Source organism: Bos mutus, chromosome 3 (genome assembly GCF_027580195.1).
Source record: "Bos mutus isolate GX-2022 chromosome 3, NWIPB_WYAK_1.1, whole genome shotgun sequence".
Taxonomy (NCBI): domain Eukaryota; kingdom Metazoa; phylum Chordata; class Mammalia; order Artiodactyla; family Bovidae; genus Bos; species Bos mutus.
Window position 1 is genome coordinate 749,868 of NC_091619.1, and position 25,247 is coordinate 775,114.

The following is a 25,247-nucleotide window of genomic DNA, read 5'->3' on the forward strand; positions in this document are numbered from 1 at the left end:
CAACTGGCAACTCCTAAAATACTCAAGGGGTAACATTTTCATTGAATGCAGAGCTCCACTTTACTCCATTGCCTTGCCAGGGCAGGGGCAGGAATCTGGCTGGGGTACCTTCTAGTAAGACAAACCTGGGATAGACTCGCGGCATGTCCAGGAAGAAGAAACACACATGACTGTTCATGAGCACTCAGTCGTTGTCACTATGCTAATTTCTTCAGGCTCTGATACACTATTTTTACACATGTCCACTTTGGAAATCAAGATAAACAGCCATATTCTCGGGTCAGGAGACACTTTTCTCCTGGACTGTGCTAGCAGGCTAGTGTCAACCTTGTCCTTCAGCTTCTCAATTTCCTCTTTAATGACACATTCTTATTAGACCTCTAAGACTATCTTTTAGGCTTGTCATGTCTTGCCTTCTTGCTTTTTTGGATCAGTTGGCCTCCTCCAACAGCTGTTGCTTTTATCTGATTGGTTCTCAGGTGTCTTACTGGCTAGAATTTTACTGAAGAACTTTTAATGTAAAATTAAAAGGAAATCAAAGTTTCTTTTGTGAAATTCCAACCTTGTTCTACTCTACTTAGGATAAAAGAGCTTTTCAATGACTCAGTCAAGGCAGTTCAGCAGGTCTCTAGATTCTGTTGGGTTGGTCAAAAAGTTCATTCAGATTTGTCCATAAGATGTTATGGGAAAAGCCAAATGAACTTTTGGCCAACCCAATTGATATTACATGGTTTAGGGAACATGATACTAATCTGTGAGGAAAATCAGGAAGACCTGAGATAACTGATCAAACAGAGGCAAAATCTCTTTGAGTAGACACGATCGATATCAAAGTGTCTATTAGGTCATCTTCTTCTCTTTTGTTAAGCTAAGTTTCTCTATTTTTCCCATGATAGGAAATAGGGAGAAAGTTCTCCATCCAGAGGAGAGAACTATATTACACACATGACTGCATCTGCCAGCAGGTTCTCTTCTAGCTAATCCTACCTGTAAGGCCACCCCTGTAAACTGATGCACCTGCTTTCCCCTTGGGTAGAAAGAGCATACCACACAGAGAGGCAACTCTTGAGACTGTTTAACATTACTTTATTAGCAAGCATAAACGCAGACACATAACAGGTACTCAACTCAGTCTCAGAGCCTGAAGTTTTTAGTTTGTAGAACCAAGCCATGATTCTCTCCTTAGTATCATTCTGTCTTGCATCAGACTTACAGACCCTAAAATCTGAGTTGACAAAATGATATCATCCGATTGGCATGAGGCACAATGATGGATTCCCCCAAATTCTTTCTGCATCTCTTCCTTTTCCTTCTAGTCTCAGGTCCATACATTTTTCCTGGGGAAATTAAAATACATTTGTGGGATTCTTCTTGTTAAATGCACACCATGTTGGCAAGTTGTATATGGATAGTCAACAAAGGTATTTTATTATGGGCATTCAGAGGGTGTGATACTTCTTTTCCAAGTGTCATGAAAAGGTCTAGGATTACAGGATACTGCTCTGCTCTTGAAAGAATGTGTCTGTTTCTATCAGACCACAGGAGAATAGTGAGATGTTAATTGTTGAAGGTTAAGAAAAAGTGTTGAAGGCTTGAGAAAAAGCATTCAAAGAGCTTTCCCTCAAGTTTCATCTCATTATTTACCCATATTCCCCTTCAAATGTTCCTTTTGTTGTCTCCTTCCTTTCATGTTCTTTACAGACATGTAGGTTTGGTCTTAGAAATGTCCTGTAGTGGTCAAATGAACAGACCTGGGGATCCCAGGCTGGTTAAAAAGAAGCAGGAGGGGCCAGAATCAATGCCAGAGGGTCAGCAGTGAAGAGCAGGTGACTGGGAGGTCATCTTCCTTGGCAAGAGAGAATTCAACAACTCATATCTCCAGGAGGTGATGGGGGTGCTTGGCTCTGAGAGCAGAGTGTTCAGATTCTTGCTTAGGGGCTGAGGGAGTGGGAGCTGAGCCTGCAGGCCCAGCACTTGCACTAAGCCATTTGAGACCAGGAGAAAGCAAAGGACACTCAGGCCCTGCTGGAGTCAGGCCAAACATCAAATGTCAGGCTGCCCTTCTGTAAAGAGAAGAAGAATGTACAGTAAGGATGGGGACAAGTCAAGAAGGGATTATTTCATTCAAGCTCAAAAAGATCAAGAAAGAAGACTGGTTCCCAGAATAGGAAAGGGAGACCCTCCCAGATCCTAATCACATACCTATCTCACACTGATGTGAACCACGTCAGAATCTAGTTCAGTGCCCCAGACATATTCAACCAGCTCCCATGTGAGTCACAAACCATATTCACTTATATTAGCACTTCTCACCCTCCACAATCACAAAGCTCTTCCAGAGAAATGGAGCAAGTATCTCCTTTTTACTAGCTAAGATTAACTAGCCTCATAATGGCAGGCTCAAGATTCAAACACTAGTCTTCCATGACTAAAGCCCTCCATTTCTGGGCACTAGCTGCTCTTCATATTTTTGATCATCTCTCAGCTCTTACACAATTCCCTGAGTAGGTAACCAGGCAGCCCTGCACGTCACATCCCACACTAATTACAAAGCTTGGGGCATCAGAGTTGTGACTCTCTTGGGTCAGCCACCCAAGGGCTATGCTTAGCATTTCCTGACTCATATGGGGACAAGATTTCTGCCTTTACTCTCCTGTGAAGTGAAAGTTAAAGTCGCTCAGTCGTGTCCAACTCGTTGAGACCCCATGGCCTATACTGTCCATAGAATTCCATAGGCCAGAATACTAGAGTGGGGTAGCCTTTCCCTTCTCCAGGGGATCTTCCCATCCCGGGATCAAACCCAGGTCTCCCACATTGCAGGCAGATTCTTTACCAGCTGAGCCACAAGGGAAGCCCAACAATAGAGGGAGGTCTACAATTTACAGCTGGAATCCTGGCTTCTCTGAAAAGACACTCTCATGGATATTCACAAAGAGACCCCTCCCCTAGCCCCATTCCCACAGATTAATTTAAAATCTGGGTAGTGACAATAGGTAGAAAGAGGTGGGACCATCTCCTACAGTTTTAACTTACAGTTTGAGACCTGGGGTCCTCTAAGTCAACTAATCCTGAGCTGAGCCAAGACTGGTCATTTTAGTTCTGCTCCATCGTTTGAAAACAATTTTTATGATTTTGGAAAAGTTGCTTCTTTTCTCTGACTCTTACTCTCTTCAGATTTAAAAATGGTGTCAATTGAATAATTTTCAAAACCTCTTTTGTTCTCACATGCAATAACTGTATGGTATGGGATTTTTAAACTATTATTATCATTCTATCCACGACTAGGATTCTCAATAATTCCTTGAAGTAACATAAAGTAGGTGACTATTATGGGCAGCTGTGCAGCAGTAGTAGAATAACACTTACCCTCAGAGTTCACACCCCACCACCAGCTTCTTCACCTTCGTCCATGCCAGTCCCCATGGGGACTGCCCAATCTACAAGGCTTACCCAAGCAGAATACGACTATATCTTCCTTGTGGTTGCAGTCATGATACCCCCCAGAACCTATGCTGACACTGCTCCAGGGACTGCTCTTGCCCTTTGCAATGGACATCATCTAGCCGGATATGCCCGTCTCCAGGGACAAACTTTCTCCGTGCTTTGACAGATACAAAGATTGGCTTTCCACAGTCCAGTTGCCCGCACACCACGTGCTCCTCCTTTGTCCCCCAGCCATCATCACAGACAGAGCCCCATATGCCCCTGTGCAGCACCCTAGTCGCCCAGAGCAGCTGGTGTCTCCGTTTACCGGCCTCTATTTAAGGGATCTGCCGAGGCAGGGCATGGAGTGGGGAATGGAAAGAAGAAAAAAAATCGTCTACAGTTTAGTTCAGTTCAATCCAGTCGCTCAATCATGTCCGACTCTTTTTGACCCCATGAATCGTAGCATGCCAGGCCTCCCTGTCCATCACCAACTCCCAGAGTTCACCAAAATTCATGTCCATCGATCGGTGATGCCATCCAGCCATCTCATCCTCTGCCGTCCCCTTCTCCTCCTGCCCCCAATCCCTCTCAGCATTAGGGTCTTTTCCAATTAGTCAACTCTTCATATGAGGTGGCCAAAATATTGGAGTTTCAGCCTCAGCATCAGTCCTTCCAATGAACACCCAGGACTGATCTCCTTTAGGATGGAGATCTCCATGCAGTCCAAGGGACTCTCAAGAGTCTTCTCCAAAACCAGAGTTAAAAAGCATCAATTCTTCGGTGCTCAGCTTTCTTCACCGTTCAACTCTCACATGCATACATGACCACTGGAAAAACCATAGCCTTGACTAGATGGACCTTTGTTGGCAAAGTAATGTCTCTGCTTTTTAATATGCTATCTAGGTTGGTCATTGCTTTCCTTCCAAGGAGTAAGCATCTTTTAATTTCATGGCTGCAGTCACCATCTGCAATGATTTTGGAGCCAAAAATATAAAGTCTGACACTGTTTCCAATGTTCCCCCATCTATTTCCCATGAAGTGATGGGACCAGATGCCATGATCTTAGTTTTCTGAATGTTGAGCTTTGAGCCAACTATTTCACTCTCCTCTTTCACTTTCATCAAGAGGCTTTTGAGTTCCTCTTCACTTTCTGTTACAAAGGTCGTGTCATCTGCATATCTGAGGTTATTTATATTTCTCCTGGCAATCTTGATTCCAGCTTGTGCTTCTTCCAGCCCAGCATTTCTCATGATGTACTCTGCATAGAAGTTAAATAAGCAGGGTGACAACATACAGCCGTGACATACTCCTTTTCCTATTGGGAGACAGTCTGTTGTGTCATGTCCAGTTCTAATTGTTGCTTCCTGACCTGCATATAGGTTTCTCAAGAGGCAGGTCAGGTGGTCTGGAATTCCCATCTCTTTCAGAATTTTCCACAGTTTATTGTGATCCACACAGTCTAATGCTTTGGCATAGTCAATAAAGCAGAAATAGATGTTTTTCTGGAACTCTCTTGCTTTTTCAATGATCCAGCAGATGTTGGCAATTTGATCTCTGGTTCCTCTGCCTTTTCTAAAACCAGATTGAACATCTGGAAGTTCACATTCATGTATTCCCAAAGTCTGGTTTGGAGAATTTTGAGCATTACTTTACTAGCATGTGAGATGAGTGCAATTGTGCGGCAGTAAAACTGACCTTTTCCAGTCCTGTGGCCACTGCTGAGTTTTCCAAATTTGCTGGCATATTGAGTGCAGCACTTTCACAGCATCATCTTTCAGGTTTTGAAATAGCTCAACTGGAATTCCATCCCCTCCACTAGCTTTGTTCATAGTAATGCTTTCTAAGGCCCACTTGACTTCACATTCCAGGATGTCTGGCTCTAGATGAGTGATCACACCATCGTGATTATCTGGGTCATGAAGATCTTTTTTGTACAGTTCTTCTGTGTATTCTTGCCACCTCTTCTTAATATCTTCGGCTTCTGTTAAGTCCATACCATTTCTGTCCTTTATTGAGCTCATCTTTGCATGAAATGTTTCCTTGGTATCTCTAATTCTCTTGAAGAGTTCTCTAGCCTTTCCCATTCTGTTGTTTTCCTCTATTTCCTTGCATTGATCAGTGAGGAAGGTTTCTTATCTCTCCTTGCTATTCTTTGGAACTCTGCATTCAAATTGGAATATTTTTCCTTTTCTCCTTTGCTTTTCACTTCTCTTCTTTTCACAGCTATTTGTAAGGCCCCCTCAGACAGCCATTCTGCTTTTTTGCATTTCTTTTCCATGGGGATGGTCTTGATCCCTGTCTCCTGTACAATGTCACAAACTTCCGTCTATAGTTCATCAGGCACTCTTTCAGATCTAGTCCCTTAAATCTATTTCTCACCTCCACTGTATAATCATAAGGGATTTGATTTAGGTCATACCTGAATGGTCTAGTGGTTTTCCCTACTTTCTTCAATTTAAGTCTGAATTTGGCAATAACGAGTTCATGATCTGAGCCACAGTCAGCTCCTGGTCTTGTGTTTGCTGACTGTATAGAGCTTCTCCAACTTTGACTGCAGAGAATATAATCAATCTGATTTCAGTGTTGAACATCTATGATGTCCATTTGTGGTGTCTTCTCTTATGTTGTTGGAAGAGGGTGTTTGCTATCATCAGTGCATTCTCTTAGCAAAACTCTATTATCCTTTGCCCTGCTTCATTCTGTACTCCAAGGCCAAATTTGACTGTTACTCCAGGTGTTTCTTGACTTCCTACTTTTGCATTTCAGTCCCCTATAATGAAAAGGACATCTTTTTTGTGTGTTAGTTCTAAAAGGTCTTGTAGGTCTTCATAGAACTGTTCAACTTCAGCTTCTTAAGCGTTACTGGTTGGGGCATAGACTTGGATCACCATTATATTGAATGGTTTGGCTTGGAAACAAACAATCATACTGTCATTTTTGAGATTGCATCCAAGTACTGCATTTCAGACTCTTTTGTTGACCATGATGGCTACACCATTTCTTCTAAGGGATTCCTGCCCATAGTAGTAGATATAATGGTCATCTGAGTTAAATTCACCCATTCCAGTCCACTTTAGTTCCATGATTCCTAGAATGTTGACATTCACTCTTGCTATCTCCTGTTTGGCCCCTTCCAATTTGACTTGATTTAAGGACCTGACATTCCAGGTTCCTATGCAATATTGTCTTTATAGCATCAGACCTTGCTTCTATCACCAGTCACATCCACAACTGGATATTGTTTTTGCTTTGGCTCCATTCCTTCATTCTTTCTGGAGTGATATCCCCACTGATCCCTTGTAGCATATTGGGATCTGGGGAGTCCCTTTTCCAGTATCCTATCATTTTGTCTTTTCATACTGTCCATGGGGTTCTCAAGGCAAGAATACTGAAGTGGTTTGCCATTCCCTTCTCCAGTGGACCACATTCTGTCAGACCTGTCCACCATGACCTGTCTGTCTTGGGTGGCCCCACACGGCATGGCTTGGTTTCATTGAGTTAGACAAGGCTGTGGTCCATGTGATCAGATTGGCTAGTTTTCTGTGATTATGGTTTCAGTGTGTCTGCCCTCTGATGCCCTCTCACAACACCTACCATCTACTTGGGTTTCTCTTATCTTGGACGTGGGGCATCTCTTCACAGCTGCTTCAACAAAGCACAGCCACTGCTCCTTACCTTAGGCAAGGCCGCCCCTCCTGACTTTGAACCTTCAAATCCCATCAACACTTCTGTAGCTCTCTACCTGCTTGTGTTTCTGTGATCATAGCCCTTCCTCTAGTTTCCAATCCATGTGCCAGGTCTGTTCCCTTAACTAAGACCTTTTACTTTCCCATCTAGTTTATAAAAGTCTAATACTTATGAATGGCTTTCTAGTAGCTTTTTTTTTTTAATTGAAGACTTCAACAAGTACATGGAACTGTGTGTCCTATCCCTATTATATAGAATTCAATATAATACTTTATAATAATCTAGCACTTAATACTGCTTGAAGCATGTTCATATACAAAGGCAAGTATCATTAGCTACATTTTAAAAACAAGAGAATTGATGAGCAGCACAATTAAATAGCTTTGCCATGGTTATTTGCTCCATGACCACTGAGCGTAGTCACTCAGTCCTGTTTGACTCTGCTCCTCTGTCCATGAGGATTCTCCAGGCAAGAATACTGGAGTGGGTTGCTGTGCCCTCCTCCAGGGGATCTTCCCCACCCAGGGATTGCACCCACGTCTCTAAGTCTCTGCATTGGCAGGTGGGTTCTTTATCACTAGTGCCACTGCTCAACCAAGGAGGAGTAACAGTTCTAGATGAGGATATATTTGTCTCCAGGGTTCAGTTGAGAAACGGTGAGAATTGAAGGACAAGGAATCAGTTAACCATTAGTTCATGGTGGAGAATAAAGATAAAGAGGACAAAGACTGGTCATGCGGGGTATGGGCAGTTGGCATATAGTCTTTGAGTCCTGCCATACTCACTCTCACACATTGCCCCTGCATCCTCACTGTGGGAGCAATCAAAAACGTCTTCCACCTGGTCACATTCAATCAATTTATCTTCCGTCCCACTGCAGTTGACACCTTGGATGAAGATTTTTTGTTTTTCATCTGCCAGTGGCTTATACAAATTACCACTTGGTGTCCCCTTGGCTGCTCCACAGCCCAGCTCCCGGCACACCACTTCCGCGTCTTTCATGTTCCAGCTGTCATCACACACAGTGCCCCACTCGCCATTCCGTTCCACTTCCACCCGCCCTTCACAGCGATGGGGACCTCTCACCAGTCGCACTTTGGGAGGAGACTCTGCAAAGAAATGAGATATTGGTTGGAGATTAGGAGTGGCCCAGAGAGCACTCAGGCATGTATGCAGTCTTCTTGGAATTCTTCTACCACTTTCAGGATGTGGAAAACTGAAGGGTGAGAAAGTGGGAGTCAAAAGGGAAGACAAGGAAGAGGAGCTCCAGGACTCCATCTCTGAGTTCTGGTTCTGCTACACTCTTGTATTATTATTATTACAATTTAATCTGTAATTTTACTTGGCCCTTGGTGAAACTTGGAAAAACAGGCTTAATATCCCTACCTTTGGATTTGGTACAAACAAGTGCTTCATATGACTATTTCAAAAGTATACTTTCTAACAGGAATTAAGATGCACCATGTTATAATGATCATATCAATAAATACGCTGCATAAAATTTTAGTTTGTCTTGTAATTCCCTTCCAGCCAAACAAAGTATAGCATACATACATGTATTTTGTCTGAAATCTGAACAAAATCTGTATTTCAGTTAATAATACTGTATCACAAGTTAGCTCCCTGTTTGTTTGGTTTTTCTTAACAACATAGTATTCCTTTATATTCTCAGAACTGGATTAGAACTTTCAAGCCATATTCAGTTTTTTTTTTTTTTTTAAATCTAAGATAAGAAACTTTCTAGATTACCAGAAGTAATCCTAGATGCCAAAATATGTGGACCTGAATCAAGGTTTTGAGTGAATATAAATTAGAAATTTAGCATTCTGTTCACACTAGGTCAAACAAGTGAAGTCAAAATGTCATAAGTGTTTTAGCTAAGCAAAAAACCATAAATTTTCTAAAATATATGTATTATACAACCTATATATATATATATATATATATATGTATACAAAAGGTTTTCTACTATGCTTGATAAAGGCTTGAGAGAGAACAAAAAAAAAAAAAAAAAGACTGAGAAACTGGAAAACATAAATTAAATGAAAACTAAAACATGAAGCACTGAACATGAAATAGAAAAATTGAAACAGACCAGATAAAAGTAAAAGGTCATCATATATCCAGTTGTTTTTAAACATGGTGGCTCATTAGAAATACATCCGGGGCTTTGGAAATAAAAAGCAGTCCCTCAGCATTTGCACTTTTCAAAAATTTCCAAGATAATTCTAATATGCATCTGGATTTTGAAAAGTGACTACAGGTTTTTCTATTAAATGGCAGTGGGCCTAGGGGAGCTATCCCACTTTGAAGGTCAGGAAGGGCGGCAGTGAGGAAATACCCGTCGTCCAAGGTAAGGAGCAATGGCTGCGCTTTGCTGGGGCAGCCGTGAAGAGATACCCCATGCCCAAGGTAAGAAAAACCCAAGTAAGACAGTAGGTGTTGCAAGAGGGCATCAGAAGGCAAACACACTGAAACCATACTCACAGAAAACTAGTCAATCTAATCACACCAGGACCACAGCCTTGTCTAACTCAATGAAACTAAGCCATGCCTGTGGGGCAACCCAAGAGGGGCGGGTCATGGTGGAGAGATTTGACAGAATGTGGTCCACTGGAGAAGGGAATGGCAAACCACTTCAGTATTCTTGCCTTGAGAACCCCATGAACAGTATGAACAGACAAAATGATAGGATACTGAAAGAGGGACTCCCCAGGTCAGTAGGTGCCCAATATGCTACTGGAGATCAGTGGAGAAATAACTCCAGAAAGAATGAAGGGATGGAGCCAAAGCAAAAACAATACCCAGCTGAGGATGTGACTGGTAATAGAAGCAAGGTCGGATGCTATAAAAAGCAATATTGCATAGGAACCTGGAATGTCAGGTCCATGAATCAAGGCAAATTGGAAGTGGTCAAACAAGAGATGGCAAGAGTGAATGTCGACATTCTAGGAATCAGCGAACTGAAATGGACTGGATGGGTGAATTTAATTCAGATGACCATTATATCTACTACTGTAGGCAGGAATCCCTCAGAAGAAATGGAGTGGCCATCATGGTCAACAAAAGAGTCCGAAATGCAGTACTTAGATGCAATCTCAAAAACGACAGAATGATCTCTGGTCGTTTCCAAGGCAAACCATTCGATATCACAGTAATCCAAGTCTATGCCCCAACCAGTAACGCTAAAGAAGCTGAAGTTGAATGATTCTGTGAAGACCTACAAGACCTTTTAGAACTAACACCCAAAAAAGATGTCCTTTTCATTATAGGGGACTGGAATGCAAAAGTAGGAAGTCAAGAAACACCTGGAGTAACAGGCAAATTTGGCCTTGCAATACGGAATGAAGCAGGGCAAAGACTAATAGAGTTTTGTCAAGGAAATGCACTGGTCATAACAAACACCCTCTTCCAACAACACAAGAGAAGACTCTACACATGGACATCAACAGATGGTCAACACCGAAATCAGATTCATTATATTCTTTGCAGCCAAAGATGGAGAAGTTCTATACAGTCAGCAAACACAAGTCCAGGAGCTGACTGTGGCTCAGACCATGAACTCCTTATTGCCAAATTCAAACTCAAATTGAAGAAAGTAGGGAAAAGCACTAGACCATTCAGGTATGACCTAAATCAAATCCCTTATGATTATACAGTGGAAGTGAGAAATAGATTTAAGGGACTAGATCTGATGGATAGAGTGCCTGATGAACTGTGGAATGAGGTTCGTGACATTGTACAGGAGACAGAGATCAAGACCATTCCCATTGAAAAGAAATGCAAAAAAGCAAAATGGCTGTCTGGGGAGGCCTTACAAATAGCTGTGAAAAGAAGAGAAGCGAAAAGCAAAGGAGAAAAGGAAAGATATAAACATCTGAATGCAGAGTTCCAAAGAATAGCAAGAAGAGAAAAGAAAGCCTTCTTCAGCGATCAATGCAAAGAAATAGAGGAAAACAACAGAATGGGAAAGACTAGAGAACTCTTCAAGAAAATCAGAGACACCAAAGGAACATTTCATGCAAAGATGAGCTCGATAAAGGACAGAAATGCTATGGACCTAACAGAAGCAGAAGATATTAAGAAGAGATGGCAAGAATACACAGAAGAACTGTACAAAAAAGATCTTCATGACCCAGATAATCACGATGGTGTGATCACTGACCTAGAGCCAGACATCCTGGAATATGAAGTCAAGTGGGCCTTAGAAGCATTACTATGAACAAAGCTAGTGGAGGGGATGGAATTCCAGTCGAGCTATTTCAAAACCTGAAAGATGATGCTGTGAAAGTGCTGCACTCAATATGCCAGCAAATTTGGAAAACTCAGCAGTGGCCACAGGACTGGAAAAGGTCAGTTTTCATTCCAATCCCAAAGAAAGGCAATGCCAAAGAATGTTCAAACTACCTCACAATTGCACTCATCTCACATGCTAGTAAAGTAATGCTCAAAATTGTCCAAGCCAGGCTTCAGCAATATGTGAACCGTGAACTTCCTGATGTTCAAGCTGGTTTTAGAAAAGGCAGAGGAACCAGAGATCAAATTGCCAACATCCTCTGGATCATATAAAAAGCAAAAGAGTTCCAGAAAAACATCTATTTCTGCTTTATTGTCTATGCCAAAGCCTTTGACTGTGTGGATCACAATAAACAGTGGAAAATTCTGAAAGAGATGGGAATACCAGACCACCTGATCTGCCTCTTGAGAACTGTATATGCAGATCAGGAAGCAACAGTTAGAACTGGACATGGAACAACAGACTGGTTCCAAATAGGAAAAGGAGTTCGTCAAAGCTGTATATTGTCACCCTGTTTATTTAACTTATATGCAGAGTACATCATGAGAAACTCTGGACTGGAAGAAACACAAGCTGGAATCAAGATTGCCGGGAGAAATATCAATAACCTCAGATATGCAGATGACACCACCCTTATGGCAGAAAGTGAAGAGGAACTAAAAAGCCTCTTGATGAAAGTGAAAGAGGAAAGTGAAAAGGTTGGCTTAAAGCTCAACATTCAAAAAACGAAGATCATGGCATCCGGTCCCATCACTTCATGGGAAATAGATGGGGAAACAGTGGAAACAGTGTCAGAGTTTATTTTTCCGGGCTCCAAAATCACTGCAGATGGTGACTGCAGCCATGAAATTAAAAGACACTTACTCCTTGGAAGGAAAGTTATGACCAACCTAGATAGCATGTTCAAAAGCAGAGACATTCCTTTGCCAACAAAGGTTCGTCTAGTCAAGGCTATGGTTTCTCCTGTGGTCATGTGTGGATGCGAGAGTTGGACTGTGAAGAAGGCTGAGCACCGAAGAATTGATGCTTTTGAACTGTGGTGTTGGAGAAGATGCTTGAGAGTCCCTTGGACTGCAAGGAGATCCAACCAGTCCATTCTGAAGGAGATCAGCCCTGGGATTTCTTTGGAAGGAATGATGCTAAAACTGAAACTCCAGTACTTGGGCCACCTCGTGCGAAGAGTTGACTCATTGGAAAAGACTCTGATGCTGGGAGGGATTAGGGGCAGGAGGAGATGGGGACGACAGGGGATGAGATGGCTCGATGGCATCACTGACTCGATGGACGTGAGTCTGGGTGAACTCCGGGAATTGGTGATGGACAGGGAGGCCTGGCATGCTGTGATTCATGGGGTTGCAAAGAGTCAGACACGACTGAGCGACTGATCTGATCTTAGTGATATGGAATTCTTTCATTTCTCTATTGACCAGAAAAATGGCCAATGGTATTAAGCGGCTACTAGTTACATGATCACAATAGTAAAAGATGTTTCTTAGTTTCACAATCAATAGCCAGACAAAAAATAGAAGATAATGACAATTGCAAGCCATAGTGGAAACATGATTATCCTAGCAATATAAAATAATTACATACAATTTGGGGACTAAAGTAGAGTACTGTGATAAGTGTAAGTGCATACATGCACATGTTCTCATTCACCCAGTCAGTCTAAGCCTTGTGGTTGGTGTATTAATTCATTTACATTTAAGTTAATTTTCCATATGTATGATCCTATTACCATTTTCTTAATTGTTTTAGGTTTATTTTGTGTATGTCTTTTCCTTCTCTTGTGTTTCCTGCCTAGAGAAGTTTCTTTAGCATTTGTGTAAAGCTGGTTTGGAGGTGCTGAGCTCTCTTAACTTTTACTTGTTTGGAAAGCTTTTGATTTCTCCATCAAATCTGATTGGGAGTCTTGATGGGTAATGCATTCTTGGTTGCAGGTTTTTCTTTCTTCACTTTAAATATATCATACCATTCTCTTCTGGCTTGTAGAGTTACTGTTGAGAAATCAGCTTACAACCTCATGGGAGTTCCCTTATATGTTATTTGTCATTTTTCCCTTGTTGCTTTTAATATTTTATCTTTGTCTTTAACGTTTGTCAGTTTGATTACTATGTGTGTGTCTCATTGTGTTCCTCCTTGAATTTATCCTGCCTGGGATTCTGCACTTCCTGGACTTGTTTAACTATTTCTTTTCCATGTTAGTGAAATTTTCATCTATTATTCGAATATTTTCTTGGGTCCTTTCTCTCTCTCTTCTCCTTCTGGGACCCCTATAATGCAAATGCCGGTGTGTTTACTGTTGTCCCAGAGGCCTCTTAGTCTGGTCTTCATTGTTTTCATTCTTTTTTCTATATTTCGTTCTGTGGCAGTGATTTTCACCATGCAGTCCTCCAGGTCACTTATCTGTTCTTCTGCCTCAGTTGTTCTGCTATTGATTCCTTCTAGTGTATGGTTCATTTCTGTTGGTTTTTTAGTTCTTACAGGTCTTTGGTAAACATCTCCTCCATTTTCTCCATTCTGTTTCTGAGATCCTATGATCTTTACTATCATTATCTTCACCATCATTATTCTGAATTCTTTTACTGGAAGGTTGCCGATCTCTGCTTCATTTAGTTGTTTTTCTGGGGCTTTATCTTGTCCCTTAATCTGGGACATAACCCTGTGATTTTTCATCCTGATTAACTTTCTGTAATGTGGTTTTCATTCTAGCCACTGTGGGATTGTGGCTCTTTGACCAGAGATTGAACCTATTTCCCCTGCACTGAAAGTATGGAGATGTCTAGATATAATTTGGGCTAAACAACCTGACTCTCTCTCTCAGTATCAATGATCCACTCCCAACCACCCTTGCTCCTTCTCATGACATTTTCCATGTCCAAGAACCTGGCTCAGAAGAAATACAGAGAGTGCTGAGTAAGGGAAGTGTCAGAGCCTCAAAGTCTCAGAGCCCTAAAACTGGGTCTAGAAGACTGTATGTGTTGGGAGTGGGAGATGGGCTTCACAGAGTCTCCAGATAAGTTCTGAGGAAACCAAGTCTTAGACATGGAGTATAGAGGACTGTGTAGGGAGACAAGGGAAGAGCTTATCAGGAAACAAATTTCTGGATACTACATTCCAAGTACTGTTTTATGAACACACAGAACAGTGATGATTAAGATAGCTAGCACTGCTATCCTCAAGAAAATTCTATTTAATAGGCTTGAAACAATCCCATCAGGTCCTCTCAGCTCCGGAGAGATATAGTGATAAAGAAGATCTAAGTTTGCCAAGTCTCCAGGGAGAGCTCTGTTGTACCTGGAGGGACAACATCTATATTTGTTGCCTGTCAGTGGTCTATCAGACAATGAACAGTATATGACAACATGGGCTACATGGAACAACTCAGACACCTGTATAAATGAAATACAATTTCTCAGGACCCAAATTTCTACTGCCTACTTTGTCTCAACTCTGCACAAACTCCCTAGAACTTGGCATCAACCCCAGATGTAGTTGGGTGAAAGATGTCTGATCTGGTTGATTTTAAACTGCATTGTGAAGTTTATATTTGGTTTATTCATTTCGTTTTGTTTCTCTGCTCTTCGTCAATACTTTCTTGAAGGAAATGACATGAGGACTGGAGGTGAGAGACAAAAATTAAAATGGAAATATAAAAAACTAAGAAAAGTTCTTATTGTTGCACTCTGAAGTTTAAGGCATATATATATAAAATTCAAGAAAAGCCATCTGGAATAATTTATGGATCATTATAACTAAGATTAGAGTTTAGATAGGCATTATTGTATGCTCTAGCAAATATTAGATATCAGGATCATATGCAGGCTATTTTATTTTACTTTGAGTTATAAAATTTGGGATTTACTTTTTATTTGGCCATGCCACATGGCATGTGGGATCTTACTTCCTCAACCAGGGATCAAATCCAACACCCTGCATTAGAAGTGTGGCATCTTAACTGCTGGACCACCAGGGAAGCCCTCAAATTCTGGTTTTAAATAAATTTTCTTTTTCCATGAGGTGGAGGACTAGATCACATTGTAGGAGAAAAGAAATATGTTTAAGAGAGAGAAAGAGAATATGTATCAAAGAAATGAGCTAAAGGGAAAAGAAGGGCTGAGAAGATTTAAAAGTTAGAGAGAAGAACAAAGGAGCTCATCAGGGCAGTTGTGTCCTAGACAGTGTTTTAGCCTACTTTATTAGCTGAGGGCTTGAGAGACAAGGACCCAGGGTGGGTCCTCCCTCCCTGGGTATAAAGAGAGCAGCCATCTCCTGGCACTTGCAGCAAGGCATAACTCTGGAAGCCAGAGAAGAAAAACCAGATCATCTGTGTATTGGACTGGGACCCAGAAGCAGCATTTCTTTAAGGAAGCAAACTGATCCAGCAGGGTGTAAGATCCTCCACATTCATAGCAGAGTTTGCAGCTGCCCCTCTTTCATAAAGCCTCTACTATCAAGAGAAAGAATAGGCTGAAGAGATAGTGTCAAAGGAACTCATAATCCTCAACCAGTCCCCTTGATTTTTGGACCATCAGAGGCTTCCTCTTCCACAGACTAATTCTCTTTGTATCTCCCCATTCTCTCCTCAGTTGAACCGTTTGTGCTCTGCTGAAAGACCCCTTGAAGAGGTGGGCAGTGAAATCCAGCCTGCACTCTGCTGGTGAAACCATGAGGTGCACAGAGGCTGGTGCATTTCTAGTTCAATGAGACCATTAAAGTTGGCAGAGAGACCAGGAAGTAGTAGAATATAGAAGGGCAGAAGAAAGTTTATTTCCCAGGAGGTGAGGTGTCTTCTGAGCCTGAAAGAAAACCATCTGCTTTGTTACATAATGGAGCTAGAGCTGGGCTAGCATCTTGGGTCACACAGGCCAAATGGAGAGGAATCCCTTTGCAGTATAAAACATTCAAATTTTCTCTAAGTTTTGGAAGTGCAAAACTACCCATACAAGACTGAGTAGGTGGGTTGGGAAACCAGAAAGAAAATCTACTAGTGCTCTTTTGAACCACAGCCTCTCTCCCTGGCCCCAGGAATTCAAAATTTCCACTCTCCGGAGCTGAAAGTCCACCCTCTTAGGACCCCAAAAAATCTTACCCAGAAGTCCAGGTCCAGTGCAAAAGCCTGAGAAAATAAAAAAGAGAGAAAGACAGAGAGAAGTGAATGAGATCAAGTAGTCAACTGCCAAAGCTTTGTTCAAAAACACAACTCTTTGGAAAGTTTTGTTGAACTTTGTGAGACAGAGAGGTAATTACACAGCCTCCAAGGTTAGACCTTGTTAAGACCTCCTCCTTCTCCTCCTAGAATGACTAGCCTAAAAAAGCACAAGGACGCTGACTAAGAGCCAAAAAGACCCACTCTGCATGGCTAACTAGATCTATCATGTTCCCTTTCCATCTGATGTTGGCTCTACCCCAGGCATGGATAGATTTGATTTTCGATTTTAATCTATTAGATTGATCGGTGATGACCACCTAAACTAGAAGTGTGGTGATGTAGTATCTGAGTCCAATAGGAAAACATGTTGGAGATTTCTGGGAAGATGTGTTGGGGCCAGTGTGAGAGAAGCAAGAGAGACTCCATCTGGAAGCCTGTCATCCATCTTAAAGACTGGATGTGAACTGGGACTGAGCCCTGCCCAAGAGTGAGAAAACCTTTGCTAGTGCAAACCAGGTCTGCTGGAGACTTTCCTCCCTACAGATGACAAGTGGAGATTGTAGTTGAGGTCAGACTGCCCCGGTTAGATTAACCATGGAGATATCCCCCTTGATGTATAATCATTGCCCCCCCCCTTAACCTTAATTGTTTGTTCTCCTAGGACCTATTTGTTGTAAAACTCAGTCATATACAACAAAGAGGTTGCTAACATGTAACCAATCACATAGCAGGGTGGGGGCGGGGGTATAAAACTGGGCCTCTCAGAAACATCAGGGTCCTTGTTGGGAACTATTCCCCTTGGACCCGCTGGCATAATAAACTGTACTCCACTGTCTTGAGTTTCCTCCGAGGTATGTTTTGGGACTCCGGATTCCACAAGAGATGCACGGTTGAGGGGGATAAAGATGTCTTAAAAAGCATATGAGAGGGTAACAGACAGGAAGGCTAGGGGTCTCCAAGTGGAAGAAACAAACTACAGGTGTCAAATGTTTTTGTTTTTTGTTTTTTTCCTTCTCTACTCCACGCCCAAGGTCAGGGGCGGCGGCCGAGAGGAGCAGCCCCACTTCCAAAGAGCGGTGGCTGCGCAGGCGCAGGAGGGCCTAGAGGAGCTACTCCACATTCAAGGTCAGGAAGGGTGGCAGTGAGGAGATATCCTTCATCCAAGGTAAGGAGCAGAGGCTGCACTTTGCTGGAGCAAACGTGAAGAGATACTCCACGTCCAAGGTAAGAGAAACCCAAGTAAGATGGTAGGTGTTGCAAGAGGGCATCAGAGAGCAGACACACTGAAACCATAATCACAGAAAACTAGTCAATCTAATCACACTAGGACCACAGCCTTGTCTAACTCAATGAAACTAAGCCATGCCCAGTGAGGCCACCCAAGACAGATGGGTCATGGTGGAGAGGTCTGACAGAATGTGGTCCACTGGAGAAGGGAATGGCAAACCACTTCAGTATTCTTGCCTTGAAAACCCCATGAACAGTATGAAAAGGCAAAATGATAGGATACTGAAAGAGGAACTCCCCAGGTCAGTAGGTGCCCAATATGCTACAAGAGATCAGTGGGGAAATCACTCCAGAAAGAATGAAGGGATGGAGCCAAAGCAAAAACAATATCCAGTTGTGGATGTGACTAGTGATAGAAGCAAGGTCCACTGCTGTAAAGAGCAATATTGCATAGGAACCTGGAATGTAGGTCCATGAATCAAGGCAAATTGGAAGTGGTCAAACAGGAGATGGCAAAAGTGAACGTCAACATTATAGGAATCAGCAAACTGAAATGGACTGGAATAGGTGAAGTTAACTCAGATGACCATTATATCTACCACTGTGGGCAGGAATAACTTAGAATAAATCTTGTAGCCACCATGGTCAACAAAAGAGTCCAAAATGCAATACTTGTATGCAATCTCAAAAACAACAGAATGATCTCTGTTCGTTTCCAAGGCAAACCATTCAATATCACAGTAATCCAAGTCTATGCCCCAACCAGTAATGCTGAAGAAGCTGAAATTGAATGGTTCTATGAAGACCTACAAGACCTTTTTAGAACTAACACCCCCCAAAAAAAAAAAATGTCCTTTTCATTATAGAGGACTGGAATGCAAAAGTAGGAAGTCAAGAAACACCTGGGGTAACAGGTAAATTTGGCCTTGGAATACGGAATGAAGCAGGGCAAAAGGTAATAGAGTTTTGCCAAGAGAACGCACTGGTCATAGCAAACACACTCTTCCAACAACACAAGAGAAGACTCTACACATGGACATCACCAGATGGTCAACACCGAAATCAGATTGATTATATTCTTTGCAGCCAAAGATGGAGAAGCTCTATATAGTCAGCAAAAATAAGACCAGAAGCTGACTGTGGCTCAGATCATGAGCTCCTTATTGCCAAATTCAGACTTAAATTGAAGAAAGTAGGGAAAAGCACTAGACCATTCAGGTATGACCTAAATCAAATCCCTTATGATTATACAGTGGAAGTGAGAAATAGATTTAAGGGACTAGATCTGAAAGAGTGCCTGATGAACTATAGACGGAGTTTGTGACATTGTACAGGACACAGGGATCGAGACCATCCCCATGGGAAAGAAATGCAAAAAAGCAAATGGCTGTCTGAGGAGCCCTTAAAAATAGCTGTGAAAAGAAGAGAAGTGAAAAGCAAAGGAAAAAAGGAAAGATATAAGCATTTGAATGCAGAGTACCAAAGAATAGCAAAAAGAGATAAGAAAGCCTTCCTCAGTGATCAGTGCAAGGAAATAGAGGAAAACAACAGAATGGGAAAGGCTAGAGATCTCTTCAAGAAAATTAGAGATACCAAGGAAACATTTCATGCAAAGATGGGCTCAATAAAGGACAGAAATAGTATGAACCTAATAGAAGTAGAAGATATTAAGAAGAGGTGGCAAGAACACACAGAAGAACTATACAAAAAAGATATTCATGACCAAGATAATCACGATGGTATCATCATTCACCTACAGCCAGACATCCTGGAATGTGAAGTCAAGAGGGCCTTAGAAAGCATCACTACAAAGCTAGTGGAGGTGATGGAATTTCAGTTGAGCTATTTCAAATCCTGAAAGATGATGCTGTGAAAGTGCTGCACTCAATATGCCAGCAAATTTGGAAAACTCAGCAGTGGCCACAGGACTGGAAAAGGTCAGTTTTCATTCCAATCCCAAAGAAAGGCAATGCCAAAGAATGTTCAAACTGCCGCACAATTGCACTCATCTCACACGCTAGTAAAGTAATGCTCAAAATTCTCCAAGCCAGGCTTCAGCAATACGTGAACCATGAACTTCCAAATGTTCAATCTGGTTTTAGAAAAGGCAGAGGAACCAGAGATCAAATTGCCAACATCTGCTGGATCACGGAAAAAGCAAGAGAGTTCCAGAAAAACATCTATTTCTGCTTTATTGTCTATGCCAAAGCATTAGACTGTGTGGATCACAAGAAACTGTGGAAAATTCTGAAAGAGATGGGAATACCAGACCACCTGACCTGCCTCTTGAGAAACCTATATGTAGGTCAGGAAGCAACAGTTAGAACTGGACATGGAACAACAGACTGGTTCCAAATAGGAAAAGGAGTACATCAAGGCTGTATACTGTCACCCTGCTTATTTAACTTCTATGCAGAGTATCATGAGAAATGCTGGGCTGGAAAAAGCACAAGCTGGAATCAAAATGGCCAGGAGAAATATCAATAACCTCAGATATGCAGATGACACCACCCTTATGGCAGAAAGTGAAGAGGAACTAAAAAGCCTCTTGATGAAAGTGAAAGAGGAGAGTGAAAAAGTTGGCTTAAAGCTCAACATTCAGAACACGAAGATCATGGCATCCGGTCCCATCACTTCTAGGGAAATAGATGGGGAAACAGTGGAAACAGTGTCAGACTTTATTTTGGGGGGCTCCAAAATCATTGCAGATGGTGACTGCAGCCATGAAATTAAATGACGCTTACTCCTTGAAAGGGAAGTTATTACCAACCTAGATAGCATATTCAAAAGCAGAGACATTATTTGCCAACAAAGGTCCATCTAGTCAGGACTATGTTTTTTCCAGTGGTCATGTATGGATGTGAGAGCTGAACTGTGGAGAAAGCTGAGAGCTGAAGAACTGATGCTTTTGAACTGTGGTGTTGGAGAAGACTCTTGAGAGTCCCTTCGACTGCAAGGAGATCCAACCAGTCCATTCCGAAGGAGATGAGCCCTGGGATTTCTTTGGAAGGAATGATGCTGAAGCTGAAACTCCAGTACTTTGGCCACCTCATGCGAAGAGTTGACTCACTGGAAAAGACTCTGATGCTGGGAGAATTGGGGATAGGAGGAAAAGGGGACGACAGAGAATGAGATGGCTGGATGGCCTCACTGACTCGATGGACGTGAGTTTCAGTGAACTCCGGGAGTTGGTGATGGACAGGGAGGCAGGTCCACAGGTCATCGCAGGTGTGCTGCGATTCATGGGGTGGCAAAGAGTCAGACACGACTGAGCAATTGAACTGAACTGATACAAAATTAAAAGGAGGGCTTTTTAAAAAATTCTGTGTTGCCATGGCAACACCTGGTTCCACTTGAACTTAACTTTTCTCAAATTTTGAGCTAACCAGTGCATTTTTCTTATGGAAATGTTTTTCTTAAGCTATGTTAATATATTTACCTTATTTACCTTTCTTCAAGTCAATTCTCCTCAGAACACATAGTGGCTCAACACATCTGTGTTTTACTCATGGAAATGTTCTCTTAAGCTATGTTAATGAAACTATGTATTTGCTTGGAAATCTGCCTTTCTTCAAGATTAATGTCAATTGTTCTATGGCCCGGGATGACTCACCTTGTGTCAATGCTATCTCAAAATGCATGTTGTGGGTGAAGGGCCTGGTGTCACTCTCAGCTTTGAGGCTTTTTTTTTTTTTTTCTCTCTCTCTCTAATTAGCAGCTTGATAATAGGTATATAACTCCTTGCTCAAAACTATCAAGGGGATATTCTTTCCACCCCCTTCTGATGTATATGTCAGAAGCTTTCTCTATCTATTTTATACTTTAATAAAACTTGATTACACAAAAAGTTCTGGCAACCCAGCCTCATCACTGGCCCCAGGTTGAATGCTTCTCCTCCAGAGGCCAAGAATCCCAGCATCATTCACAGTTCATAGCAGCAACCTTTCACATAGAGGAAAATGGCAGTATTTTTCTGTGTTCACTGACACTGCATTTAGACAATGGTCAGCAAACTTTTGTGTGAAAGGCCAAATAGCAAATATTTTAGGCTTCATGGGCTACACAGTCTCTGTTATAACCAATCAGCTTTGTCAATGCAACCATATACATGTAAATGAATAAGCCTGGCTGTGTTCCAATAAACCTTTATTTATAAATGATTAAATTTAGATTTCATGTCATTCTCATGTGTCACAAAATATTATTCTTTTGACTTTTCCCACAGTTTAAAAATGTAATATCCATTCTTAGTTTGCAGGCTGTAGTTTGCTGAACCTGGTTAAGAGTCCAGAAAGCAGTTCTATGTTAATTCCCAAACTTCCAGGTTTAAGTATCAGCACATCTTTGAATGATCAGAGTTTCTTTTTACAAGGTCTCTTTGTAATCAGACTCATGTACTCATTAGGCTCCATCCCAATGCAAACTTTGAGAGATGGTGAAGGACAGGGAAGTCTGACATGCTGCAGTCCAGGGGGTCGCAAAAAAACAGACACAACTTAGCTACTGAACAACAGCAAATGCTATAGAGAGAGTCCTATGACTGTCAGTGGTCTCTGAAACCCAGTATTTTGAACTTCAAAACTCATCATCCCCCAACACCACCCCATCTTATAGGATCTTACTGAAGGAGTTAGTTTCATTGGACTTCCAGCCTAGAGCTTTTTAGGCAAATCCATGTATTTCATTTACTTATCCTGGAATATTTTCTTCCAAATATTTGCTTTGCAAATAATTGGTTGATAACAACATGATTCAAAAAGACTTTGTCTGCAATTGCCTAAAACTCAAGGTTATATCATGCATAGCACTCTACAAGTCTAATAAAGAACAGAAAGCATGTATATATGCAAAGGAAACTGAATGTGAGGAGCCTGATAGGTGTGAAAGTGACCAAGCCCAGAGGTGACTTGAGAACACTGTAGTGGGGTTGATCACCATGAGTATCACAGATCAGAAAGACTTCATGAAGGAGGTGCAACTGAAGATAAGCCTAAGAGATTCAATAGTAACTTCACAACAGGAGGTGGGGGACTATCTGCTAGGTAACATAAGGGGTGTATGGGCATTTAGGACTGTGACCAGCACTGTGCATAGAACACACAAATGCCCAACTGAGAGGCCGGTAGGTTTCAGTGGTATACTGGATCATCAGGAAAATTAAAATGGATGTGACTGATTAGGGAAGGGACCTAGCAGGCTCTTTTATCTTGTGGAAAGGCTCCTAACAAACCTCTGAGGAACATAACATTACCTCATAGATATGAGCATGAAATTTTGGAAGGATGTGGTAACCTTAAAATTCAGACAGCTAAGAAATCAAAGAGCAAAGATTGAAATCCAGATCGCTTTGATTCCAAAATCTCAACTGACTTTAAATTAATCTGAGCAATAAGAAACTGGGAAAAAACTAGGGAAACACATGATGTGAGAGGAATCAATATGATCAAAGAAAGGTGTTTGTCCTGCAGTTCTACTTCCTTTTCTTGCTATTACCCATGGTCCATTTATTTGTTTTTTTATAAATAGTGCATTTAGGAAAATTTGTGTGAAAAAGCTATAGTATAAATTATCATTGAATTGATCATGTGAATATAGGGAAATAGAAAGTTTTCTGGTAATCAAGGTGGATTATGAATTGAGTATAGATCAAAAGGCTTTGGAATAATTACCAGATATAGAGAAAGGAGAGTAGAGACTTTCCTTGAAAGATACCTAGATCTGTACCAGATGGGCAAGGAAAGGCTTCCCCCAATCAAAGTTCCAGAGTACTCTGAAGCCTGGACCTTAAGGAGCAGAAATACTCACCAAAGATCAAGAAGAAAAACAGAGCCATGTCCCAGATGGCTGAAGATAGTGAACTGAAATGTAAGGCTGGAAGGAGGCCCCACAACAGGAATATGCAGCTTTGGTTGCAAGTGTGCTGTGAGGAGGGAAAGGTCCTGTCTGTACCAGAGCCTTTATCAGTCAACCAAAAATCAATGGGCTCAAAGGTCAGGACTGACAGAGCTGGATTTGCTGAATTCAGCATGTCCCAAAGGAAGGGAGGTGGCTGGAATTGGCAGAAAGGTGATGAAAACAAAAGAAAACAAACAAACAAAACATCCGAAGCTGCTACGCTTTGGTTCTGCTGTAATCCCAGCTCCATGGAGCTCTGCTTTAGTCCCTTCACTATGTAAACAAGGAAAACAACTCCCATAAGGAAAGGCAAGTACCAAGAATAAGGGCCATTTCACATTAGAAGATCAAGCAATGCTTGATCCTCATGTATGGTTTGTGGGGGTTAATAAGCCAATTTCAATTCTTTCCTTCCAGATGGAAGTGACTGGAAAATATAGAGGCCAAAGATCATAGAACAATTCCAAAGTTGCCCTTGAAGTCACCATAATTCAGAGTCAGGATGGCAATCCAGAGTCAAGGTGCCAATCTTTGCAAATATGGTTTAATTTATTTCTCTCAAACCAGCTTCTCCAGTGCTAAGGAGAGGGCCTAGTACACGGATCTGCTCTTCTGTGCTTGTCCTGAATTATGCCCATCTTTGGAAACTGAATGGAAGCAGGTTCTTGTCGTAATGAAATCAGGTTGTTCTTAAGTCTAAGATATGATGGACAGGGAGTTCCAGAAAAACATTTACTTCTGCTTCACTGACTACACTAAAACCTTTGTGTGGATCACAACAAACTGGAAAATTCTGAAGTGCGAGACCCAGACCACCTTACCTGTCTCCTGAGAATCTTGTATGCAGGTCAAGAAGGAACAGTTAGTATAGGACAGGGAGGTATATTCAATATTTGTAGTACCCTATAAGGGAAAAGAATCTGAAAATATATGTGTGTTTATAACTGAATCACTTTGCTATACAGTTGAAACTAACACAACATTGTAAATCAACTATACTTCAATAATAATAATGGTGGAAAGAAAAAACTAAACAGACTCTTGATGAGGGTGAACAAGGAGAGTGAAAAAGCTGGCTTGAAATACAGCTTTAAAAAAAATCCAATATCATAGCATCTGGTCCCATCACTTCATGACAAATAGATGGGGAAACAGTGGAAACAGTGAAAGACTTTATTTTCTTGGGCTCCAAAACCACTGTGGGTGGTGACTGAAGCCATGAAATTAAAAGACGCTTGCTCCTTGGAAGAAAAACTGTGACAAACCTAGACAACATATTGAAGAGCAGAGACATCACTTTGCCAACAAAGGTTCTTATAGTTAAAGCTATGGTTTTTCCAACAGTCATGTACAGATGTGAGAGTTGGACCATAAAGAAGTCCCAAAGAATTCATGCTTTAAAACTCTGGTGCTAGAGAAGACTCTTGAGAGTCCCTTGGACTGCAAGAAGTTCAAACCGGTACATCCTGAAGGAAATCAGTCCTGAATATTCATTGGAAGGACTGATGCTGAAGCTGAAACTCCAATACTTTGGCCACCTGATGCAAAGAGCTGACTCATTGG

General features: G+C 41.6%; 1 pseudogene; it reads right to left on the bottom strand.

Moving 5' to 3' along the window:
• Positions 1-1,092: 1,092 nt before the first annotated feature.
• On the bottom strand, positions 1,093-23,742 carry LOC102274451 (CD5 antigen-like; annotated as a pseudogene).
• Between the last annotated feature and the right edge of the window lie 1,505 nt (positions 23,743-25,247).